This window comes from Montipora capricornis, chromosome 6 (assembly GCF_036669925.1).
Source record: "Montipora capricornis isolate CH-2021 chromosome 6, ASM3666992v2, whole genome shotgun sequence".
Classification (NCBI taxonomy): domain Eukaryota; kingdom Metazoa; phylum Cnidaria; class Anthozoa; order Scleractinia; family Acroporidae; genus Montipora; species Montipora capricornis.
In genome coordinates this window covers 71,446,548-71,456,547 of record NC_090888.1, presented here as the reverse complement: position 1 = coordinate 71,456,547, position 10,000 = coordinate 71,446,548, and positions in this window count along the sequence as shown.

The following is a 10,000-nucleotide window of genomic DNA, read 5'->3' as shown; positions in this document are numbered from 1 at the left end:
CTCTGCCATGGCCGAAAGAGAAAGGCAGCGAGACTTCTTAAATAAAAACGTTCTTAGTATTGGCGTCGGCCTAGAATGATCTCCCACGTGATAAAACTCTCTTACATGGCTGTCATCATGTCCCATGATGCACTGAACAGGCCAAGTCCCCACTACTCTCATGCCGCAGAAATGTTTAATTTCCGGCTAATTCATATTCACTTCAACGCCGGAAATTACATCTTTTCATTGCCAAGTTTCCCGATGAAGGAGGATTCGAAAGATGAAAAAATTCTAAAAGTAGCGTATGGTGGACTATACCATGTGACAACTATAACTGGTTTTGATCTAGGCCTTCGAATACCCAAGCAGAGATTTTCTAGGGCATCTGTTTATAGGTTTTTACAAATGGTAAAATTTATTGAATTTTTTACATAAAAACAAACCCCGCCGTTTGTGATTCTGTCACGGCGAGTTATTTCGTGTCCGGGGATGTGGACTTCATTATCACTTGTATTTATATCGAGTTTGGCCTCGTTAATAGATAAAATATCTACATCATTATTAGCTAAGAGTATCCTAAGTTCATCTCAGTGAGTAGTCAACTTGTGTCAAACCGCGCTGAGATGGTAAAATTTGGGTGGGGCCTGTATTCCTATCATTTGGTACACAAGAACTCTTAATTCTGTTTTTGACACTCTCCTCAGGCACGGCATTCGAGGATAGAACATTTCTTCTAATGAAACGTGTTTTAAAATTCTTAAGAAAAATGCTCGTTACCTTTAAAGGTCTTTAAAATTAAGGTGAATTCCACCTTAGTTGAATCCATTGTACGTCATGTTTTGATGACGAATTAGTTTCCACTCGTTTTGTTGACAGAACTTTATTAATGTTTGTTCGCTGTGTTGACTGGTTGACTGAGTTTACCCTTCCAACATACAAGTTTACTTATCTGATAACTTGCCAACTCACCGAATGCGATATATTTTCCAAAAGATAGAATCAAACACATTGTACGATCAACAAACCTGTCCTTCAGCGGATGCCGGACGCTGTATACGTTTTTAGATAGTTACCAACCTGCACAATCGTTTCATTACAGTGTAGAACATTTCATATTATGTATGCTGATCGATTAGGAGCTCATTCTCTCCCTACGATCTTGTGCACTGACTGAATGTTTATCTCTTACCAGGGACAACAAACAAGTCGGTTGGATTAGCCTTAGTCGGTGTCATGACTATGTTTAATGTCAAATGTCTATGACGTCAGACAGCTTCACGTAAGTGACATTATATATTGATTGCTTTACGAATAAAGGTTGTCTTAGTCGCCGAACCTTTTGTGTGTGTTGTAGTGAACATAGAACTTTACATGGTGTCAGAAGTAATCTAAGCAAATGGAAGGATTAAAAGAGCCAAAGCCTTTGTCACTCACTGGAAATGTATCGGAGAATTGGCGATGTTGAATTCAACAGTTTCGGCTGTACCTGAACGCTACAGCGAGAGACAAGAAATCAGAACAGATACAATGTTCAACTTTGCTAGCAGTTGCAGGAGAAGAGGCCTTAGAAGTCTACAACAGGTTTGAAATACCAGAGGACGACAAGGACAAGATTGAGGCACTAATTAAGCAGTTTGAACGCTACTGTATGCCAAGAAAGAACATAACCTTTGAGAGACATGTCTTCTTCACCCGGAACCAGGGCGCTGATGAGAGTATAAGCTAGTATAGACGTGTACGTTACCGAGTTGAGAAAACTTGCGAAAACCTGCGAGTTTGGAGGTCTTCACGATTCGCCTATAAAGGACCGAATTGTGTGCGGGATCAAAAACGCAGAGCTGAAGCGCGTCTACTTCGGGAGGAAGATTTGACCTTACAAAGGGCAATACAAATGTGCCGCGCAGCTGAGCTGCTTTGAGTGTTGCAGCTTCTAAATTACCCTGCAAGAAAACGCTAAAAGTATCGGGAAAGTATAAAATTGTTAGGAGAATGGGTACAAGTGAATTTCGAGAACCTCACATGAAGTATAGAATTTAAAAAATGGCGTCTAAACGATCAGCGGGACGATCAGCTTCTATTTTAAGTTACTTTTCCAAAGGTAAGTGATTGACTAATTGTTTAACTTTTATTCCTTTTAGGCTAAAATTGGTAATGTTAGATCACAAAAGCGTGTTTAGGCCCGTATACTGTTGTGTTATACTAAACATCGATCGTTTTTAATACGTGGATATAGACTTACAGTTACACAATCGCAAGGATCAACAAGGACAGAGCCTCGCTAAACTATCCGTAGTTACGTACTGAGAGGCCAAGTTACATGTATTCATAATTAAAGCAACTCAAGCCTTCGAAAAGGCCGTTGGATATGTCAACCAGCTTAGGCCCGGGCCAAACGTCGAACTTGTCATGTGTCGATCGCTTCAGCGAATAAGGTTCACGAGAAGTTCGATCGTACTCGGTCTATACGTCTGAAGCAGACGCATAGAACGACGACGACTGAATTAAATTCGACGTTTGACTCCACACAGACGAAATCAAATAATAATTGGGATCGACCTTCAAGCCAAACCTTGAGCTTTGCATGAGTCGAATTAAATTTACAGTTAAGCATTAACTGGAATTAAGTTCAATTCGACCCATGCAAAGCTCAACGTTTGGCCCGGGCCTTAGTGTCGGGATTGGAAGATTGTCAACATCTTTTATGATAATGGCCCTCGTGACAGTGAATAGACTTGCAGTTGAGATAATGTCAAACTAATTTTTTGATATTCCCTCCCTTAAATAATAAGCTCAACGTCTTGAAAAAGTGGAGGAAAACCAGTCAGAGTCTGAGCTGAATGCCGCAGATGATGACACAGCACTGGAAACAGCAGCAGCCAATCAAGATGAGGCGGTAGTGAGGATGCCCATTAGCCAGGGAACGTTTATCAACAAGAATGCTACAGCAGCTGCTGGTGACTTTAACATTCAGCCAGTCGAAACAGATGGTTTTGAAGATATTGGTCGTTACATCCACGCTGAAATGTCAACTAAAGAAGTCGGGGATGCAGCGAGAGCCCTGTCAAGGAGAAAGAAATGTGCAATTTTACCTAAGCATTTCTTACCTCCAGCACACTACAAGTTCTCAGGAACGTATGAAAATGGCTGCTTACGCTCTTTTCGCTATAAGTATTTCAAGAATCGCCCCCTGCTTTTTGCGTGCCTTGCGCCTTGTTTGTCAACGATAGAAGCAACAAACAAAGTCTGGTCACCAAACCATTTAAGAAATGGGCTCGTTATACGTCTGTAGTGGTTGAACACGCTGAAAAGACTTACCACATGGATGCCATGATTGCTGCCCAAGCATTCAAAGAATCTGTTGAAAATCCAAGCAATACAGTGGCTTGCTTGTTTGACAAGGAGAGAGAGAAACGCATTAAAGAAAACCGTCAAATTGTCAAATCTATTGCAAGAGCAGTTCTGTTCTGTGGGCGCCAGTGCATTGCGTTGCGTGGTCACAGCCCGGAGAAACTTGATCAGTCAGAGAACCCGGGCAATTTTCTTACTTTACTAAAAGTTTTTTTCAGAGGGCGATCCAACTTTGGCAGCACATTTACAGACTGATACTGTTAGTAGGGTCACCTATCTTTCCCCACAGTCCCAAAATGGAAATCTTGGAGTCCAAGCATTACGCTATTCTCGCTGATGAAGCTACGAGCCACAACGAAGAGAAACTTGCCATCGTCATTCGCTTCGTAGATGCTAACGAAGATATCAGAGAGGAGTTTTTAGAATTTAAGGATTTAGAGCGAACAACGGGAGCTGCAGTTTCAGCTGTTTTGCTGGCTACCCTCGAAGCTCTAAACATTCCTATTAAAGACTGCTATGGCCAAGGTTATGACGGTGCAGCATCTATGAGTAGCGAAAGGGTTGGGGTTCAGGCGAACATTCTAGGCCACGAACCAAAAGGTGTCTATGTCCACTGTGTTTCACATTGTTTAAATTTCGTTTTATTTCATGCCTGTTTACTCCAATCAATTCGAAACATGATTGACAAAGTAAAGCAAGTTTGCATTTTTTTCAATTATAGTCCAAAGCGAAATGGACTGTTAAGTGCCATCATCTAAGAACAACATCCAGAAAATAGGAAAAAGAAGCCTTAAATTACACTGTGTGCAACCAGATGGGTTGCTCGAATTGAAGCGTATGATCATTTTTACGCGTCCTTTAAGTACACAGTGTTTGCGTTGGAAATCATGGCCCACAATATGCACCACAATGAGTGCCCGGTGCAGTCAGTCAGTCAGTCAGTAAGTACGTCAGTCAGTCAGTCAGCAGTCAGTGAGTCAGTGAGTCAGTGAGTCAGTAAAACAGTAAACAGTAAACAGTAAATCTTTATTGCGCCTTACTCTCCAAAGGGAGGTATCGGTCTCGTTACAATAAAGGTGATGATATCTACTTGAATAACTAATTAACTAAAAAGATCATACAATTACTTGTAATATAATTGGTATAAAATTATTATTTTAATTATTTTGCATTTAGGAAGTCTTTTCTCTTCTGAAACATTAAATATGTGTATTTACCTATTATCTTTGAAGTGCTTTCGTTTTCTAGGGTAAGTAAATACCGTATTTTATCCTCATCATTAAGGCTTTTGAAAACAACATCGTGTGTTGAAAGGAGAGAATGGAGCTCATTTCTAATGTTATCGTACCCTGGGCAATACATCAAGAAGTGCCGCTCATCTTCTATATAGCCTCTATTGCAGACTAAACACGTTCTTCCATCTACTGGGATTGGTGCACCTCTATTTTCGTATTTCCCAGTCTGTATTCGCAAGCTATGAACCCCCAGACGCAATTTTGTCATACTTATTCTATGTGCTGGGTTTCTGATAGTTTTGAGATAGTCTTCCAATTGGTAGTCGAATTTGACTTCTTTGTGTGTAAATTTCTCTCTAGAGCCTTCGGAAGTGTTGTTGCGAGCCTTCAGCCAATTTCGAATGTAGTCCTTTTTAAGCTGATTCTTTATGGAGGAACGAGCATTCTTAATGTGTAGTTGGCTTGATGTATTGCCTATAGAGTGCATTCGTATAGTTTCGTCATTATTTAATACATCAAAAAATTGGCTGTGACTTTTTGCGTGATGAAAGGCTTCCTTTAATAGAGGATTGACTGTTTTATGCTGTAATCTAAGCGAGTAACTAAATATTGAAGCTTTTATGTCTATACTTAAAGGGTACCGTCCAAGTTCTGCCCTACAGGCAATGTTCTCTGTGTACCATGGGGTATTTAGTGTTTGTTTACAGAACTTGATATGGACTTGTTCGATAGTGCTTTTGTCAAAATGGGTCTTATATGATAATAGCTCCGGTCCCCATATTTCGCATCCATATAGTAGTATAGGTTTGACAAGGGCATCAAAAAGCTTATTCTTAATTGTAATTGTGGTCGTATCCGAATTGGAGAACAATCGTTTCACTGTCGCAAGAACTTTATAAGCTTTTTTGCTAAGGATGTCTCTTGCGTAGGTATAGCGACCAGATGAGGTCATTTCTATTCCCAAATATGTTTGTTTGTCGACGATAGGTAATGCTTCTGAACCATATTGGAAAATTTCCTTGTTTTTGGTTTGACCGTTCCCACTAAAGATGATGATATTTGATTTGTTGGTATTCACCTTCAGCTTCCATTCCTCTGCGTGCTTTTTAATGACGTTAATCGATTTCTGTAGTCCTTCTGGAGAGGGACTTAAAACTAACAAATCATCAGCATACATGAGGCAATTTAGAGAATGGCTTCCAATCATTACTCCTGGACAATGGTTGTCCCTAAAGTATTGCGGTAAGTCATTCATAAATAATGAAAATAAAACTGGACTTAAGCCATCACCTTGCCTTATTCCTTTGTTGCATGAGAACATTTCTGTGATAGAGCTTTCATCAGTTTTGACGCAACTTTTAATCGACGAATACATGGATTTAATGACTTTAAAGAATTTGCCTTTAACTCCATATTGGTAGATTTTATAGATCAGCCCGGACTGCCACACGCTATCAAACGCTTTTTCATAATCGATGAAGCCAACATAAAGTTTCTTATGTTGTTTTGTATACTTATTAATGAGTTGCTGTAGGATGAATAAACTATCTGTTGTTCGGGAATTTGGGCGAAATCCAAACTGTTCTGGATTGAGGATGTTATGTTGTTCGATAAACTTGTTCAGCCTGGATTGTAAGATTGATGTAAATAGTTTTCCTAAACAGCTCGTCAATGTGATTCCTCTATAATTTGCTGGAGACCGCTTATCACCCTTTCTTTTATATATCGGTTTTATAACACCTATGTTCCAATGGGTTGGGAATGTTCCACTGTCTAGTATATCATTGAACAGTTTTTCTAATGAAGGCATTAGATAATAGCGTCCGTGTTTAATCATTTCGTTAAGGATAGAATCCATACCCGAAGCTTTCTTCAACTTGAGTTTTGATATTTGTTCATGGATTTCGTTGGTCGTAATAGGCTGCCCTAAAATGTCGTTATTCGGTGAATTTTCGTTTTCCCAGTCCATATCTTCATTTGAAAAGTCCAAAGTGGTGTGCGGTTCCTGGCTATCATATAATAATTTCTGATAATGACATATCCAATCTTCTGACGAAACAGAGGTTTCCTCTTCGACAGCATCGCTTTTTCTAAGTTGATTAATATACCTCCAGAAATCTTGACTGTGTTTTGGGTGTAAAGCATTAATTTCATTTACTATTTGGTTTTTGTATCTTTTATGCATCATTTTGACATGCTTTTTGTATTTCTTTTTAAGAACAAAATAATCTTGTCGTAGTGATTGGTGAGAACTGGGGTTAATTTTCTTTACTAATTGTTGCAGTTGTTTCTTTAACTGTCTGCAGGTGTGATCGTACCATGGTTTCTTTTCTTTGGTAGTTTTAGAGGTTTTCCGCGATGTTGCTAGGCATGATTTGGCCACCGAATTGATAATTTGGTTAAATTGCGAGATTTCATCGTCTACTGATGCGTGGTGTTCTGAGTTGAAGGAATCAAATAATCTTTGAACATTAGGATTGGATAATGCACTGAGAAATTTGTCTTTTGAATCTGCCTTCCAAAGAAACTTTTTAAAGTTCTTTTGAGTAGGTGCCGCTTTGCATAGTGGTTGTCTAGGTGCATTGTCTTTTACCATGTGAGAGCGGGAGGGAGTTAATTTTAGACTGATAGGACAATGATCTGAGTAGGTTGTCAAGGCTTGAACTTGAAATCCTAATATCGTCTTTATAAGGTCTTCACTTGCTAGTGCGTAATCGACTGTGCTTGCCCCATTAGTTTGATAGCAAGTGTATTTTCCATCGAGATCACCTGTTAACCTGCCATTCAAAATTCGCAATCTATTTCCTATGCATAATCGTAATATTTCTCTTCCTACTTTGTTGATTGTGTAGTCCGCGTTGTTTCGCTTTGGGCAATCCGTGTCTCGATTGTAGGTATTATGAATTGTTAAAAAGTCATCCGCATCGTTTTCAATGAAATCGTTTAATGTCCCCGTTCTCGCATTGAAGTCACCAAGTAAAAGAACTTGGCCTTGGGTAGAGTACTTATGAATTTCTTTTTCTAAGATACTGATAACGTCTTCTCCTGCCTTTCGTTGTGATTGTAGTGGGGGTAGATAAACTGCAGCCAGGAAAATGTCTGCCTGGAGTCCAAGCAATTGCTTATGTAATCGGCACCAAATTATGTTGGGGGAATCACTGTGTATACGAGAAACAAAATTTTGATGATAGTCTCGAATTAATACCGATACCCCTGCTTGGCCTCGTCTGCTTACGGTGTTTTTAACGGTTGAGTACACTGTGTACCCTTGAAAAGTTAATGTCTTGAAAAGTCAGTGAGTCAGTGAGTCAGTGAGTCAGTGAGTCAGTGAGTCAGTGAGTCAGTGAGTCAGTGAGTCAGTGAGTCAGTGAGTCAGTGAGTTAGTCAGTGAGTCAGTGAGTCAGTGAGTCAGTGAGTCAGTCAGTGAGTCAGTGAGTCAGTGAGTCAGTGAGTCAGTCAGTCAGTCAGTCAGTCAGTGAGTCAGTCAGTCAGTCAGTAAGTAAGTAAGTAAGTAAGTAAGTAAGTAAGTAAGTAAGTAAGTAAGTAAGTAAGTAAGTAAACTTCATTTAAACACGGAGGATCATCAGTTAAGCTAAAAATAAGTAAAAAAAACGCTTTGCAACTTCAATAATCAAAATGCGGTAATATTAAAGCGTTATAAATTTGAAGCGCAGTATTAGCTGAGATAAAGTGCCGTATTTGTTTTAGGGCTCCTATAGCTGAGGAAACTTTCCTGCATATTTGGTCTACATAATTTGACCAAGAAAGCCGATCATCAATGGTAAGACCCAGGGATTTAGTGTGATCTACTTTGCTGATCATTTCGTCATCAATTTGTATATCAACCTCGTCACATTGAGTGTTTAATCTCTGCCTAGATCCAATTATCATTAACTCGGTCTTAGCCACATTTAAACTCGACCTGTTGGCTCTCAGCCAACAGTTAAGGTTACCGGCTGAGTTCAGGAGTTAATGCTAGTTTAAGCTCTGTTAAAGTTTTTGCAGTTAGGGTTATATTGGTATCGTCAGCGAACATTCTCGAGGAAGCCTCCCGGAGGCAGTTGGGAAGATCGTTAATATACACATTAAAAATAGCAAGGGACCTAATATGCTGCCTTGCGGAACCCCACAAGCAATAGTGCGAGGAGTTGACAGTCTTCCATTAACGTTACATCTTTGGGTCCGATTGCTTAGGTACGATTGAAACCAAGTAATAGTTTCCTGGTCGGCCTCAAAGTATGACATCTTGCGTAAAATGATTTCATGGTCGATAGTGTCGAATGCCTTTTTAAAGTCATTGAAAACGACGCCATTCAGGAAGCCATTGTCGAAGTTAACACACTAGCTATTTGTCGCCTCAAGCAAATACCGCGCCTTCGGCGCTCGCATTTAATAACCCCCTTTAATAAGTATTCCTGTCAATACTAATACCCTTCCAAAAACTTCAGCTACGCGCCTGGGATGCTCACTCAAAAGCTCAGGTTAAATGACAACAAAACCGAATTATTGATTATTGGGACGAAGCAGCAACTTTCAAAGATTAGTCCGTGTCATCTAACCATTGATAGTGCTACCGTCTCTCCGGTCAGCTCCGCTAGGAATCTTGGAACGTGGATGGATACGAGCCTCACTCTCCAAGATCACATTAACAAAACGTGCAGAGCTGCTTACTTTCACATATACAACGTCAGGCACATCCAAAAGTTTCTAACCAAGGAAGCTACCTAAATACTGGTGCATGCTCTCGTTATTTGTCGTATTGATTATTGCAATAGTCTCCTGTACAGCTTGCCTGAGGTTCATGTCGCCAAATTACAGGGTCTACAGAATTTAGCGGCAAGACTTATTTCCCTTACTTCACGTTTTCATCATATTACGCCGGTGCTGAAATCCCTATCACTGGCTCTCCATTTAATACGGGATCTATTTTAACATTTAAGATATTGCATGGACCGTCTCCTGGCCATTTAAAGGAACTTGTGACAATAAAGCGGCGCTCTAGATATAATCTACTGTCCAACAATGGACTTCTTCTTAACATACCATCTATTAAGTCAAAAAAGATACTGGGTGATGGCTTCTTTAAAATGGCAGCTCAAGCAGTATGAAACAAATTACCGAACAATATACGAAACGAACCTTATTTTAAAAATAGAAGAGTAACCAGGTTTTGCAGACATATTCATGTAAAAAAGCGTTCTCTGGTTAACATTTTTTTATATAAAAGCGTAAGCTTTCGGCTTCAATTCCCATCATGAGAAGAAACAAAAAATGAGTACTGCGTCTACCGTGCTTGTAATCTACCGAATACTTTGGAAGGGAAATCGTCACTAACGCCCTTCTTATCAACGGCTATCCACCTGCCGTCATCTCTAGCGTATTAAAAAGGGAAAAAATCTTTCCCGGAACTTATTCCTTCACCGGAAGAATTGGTG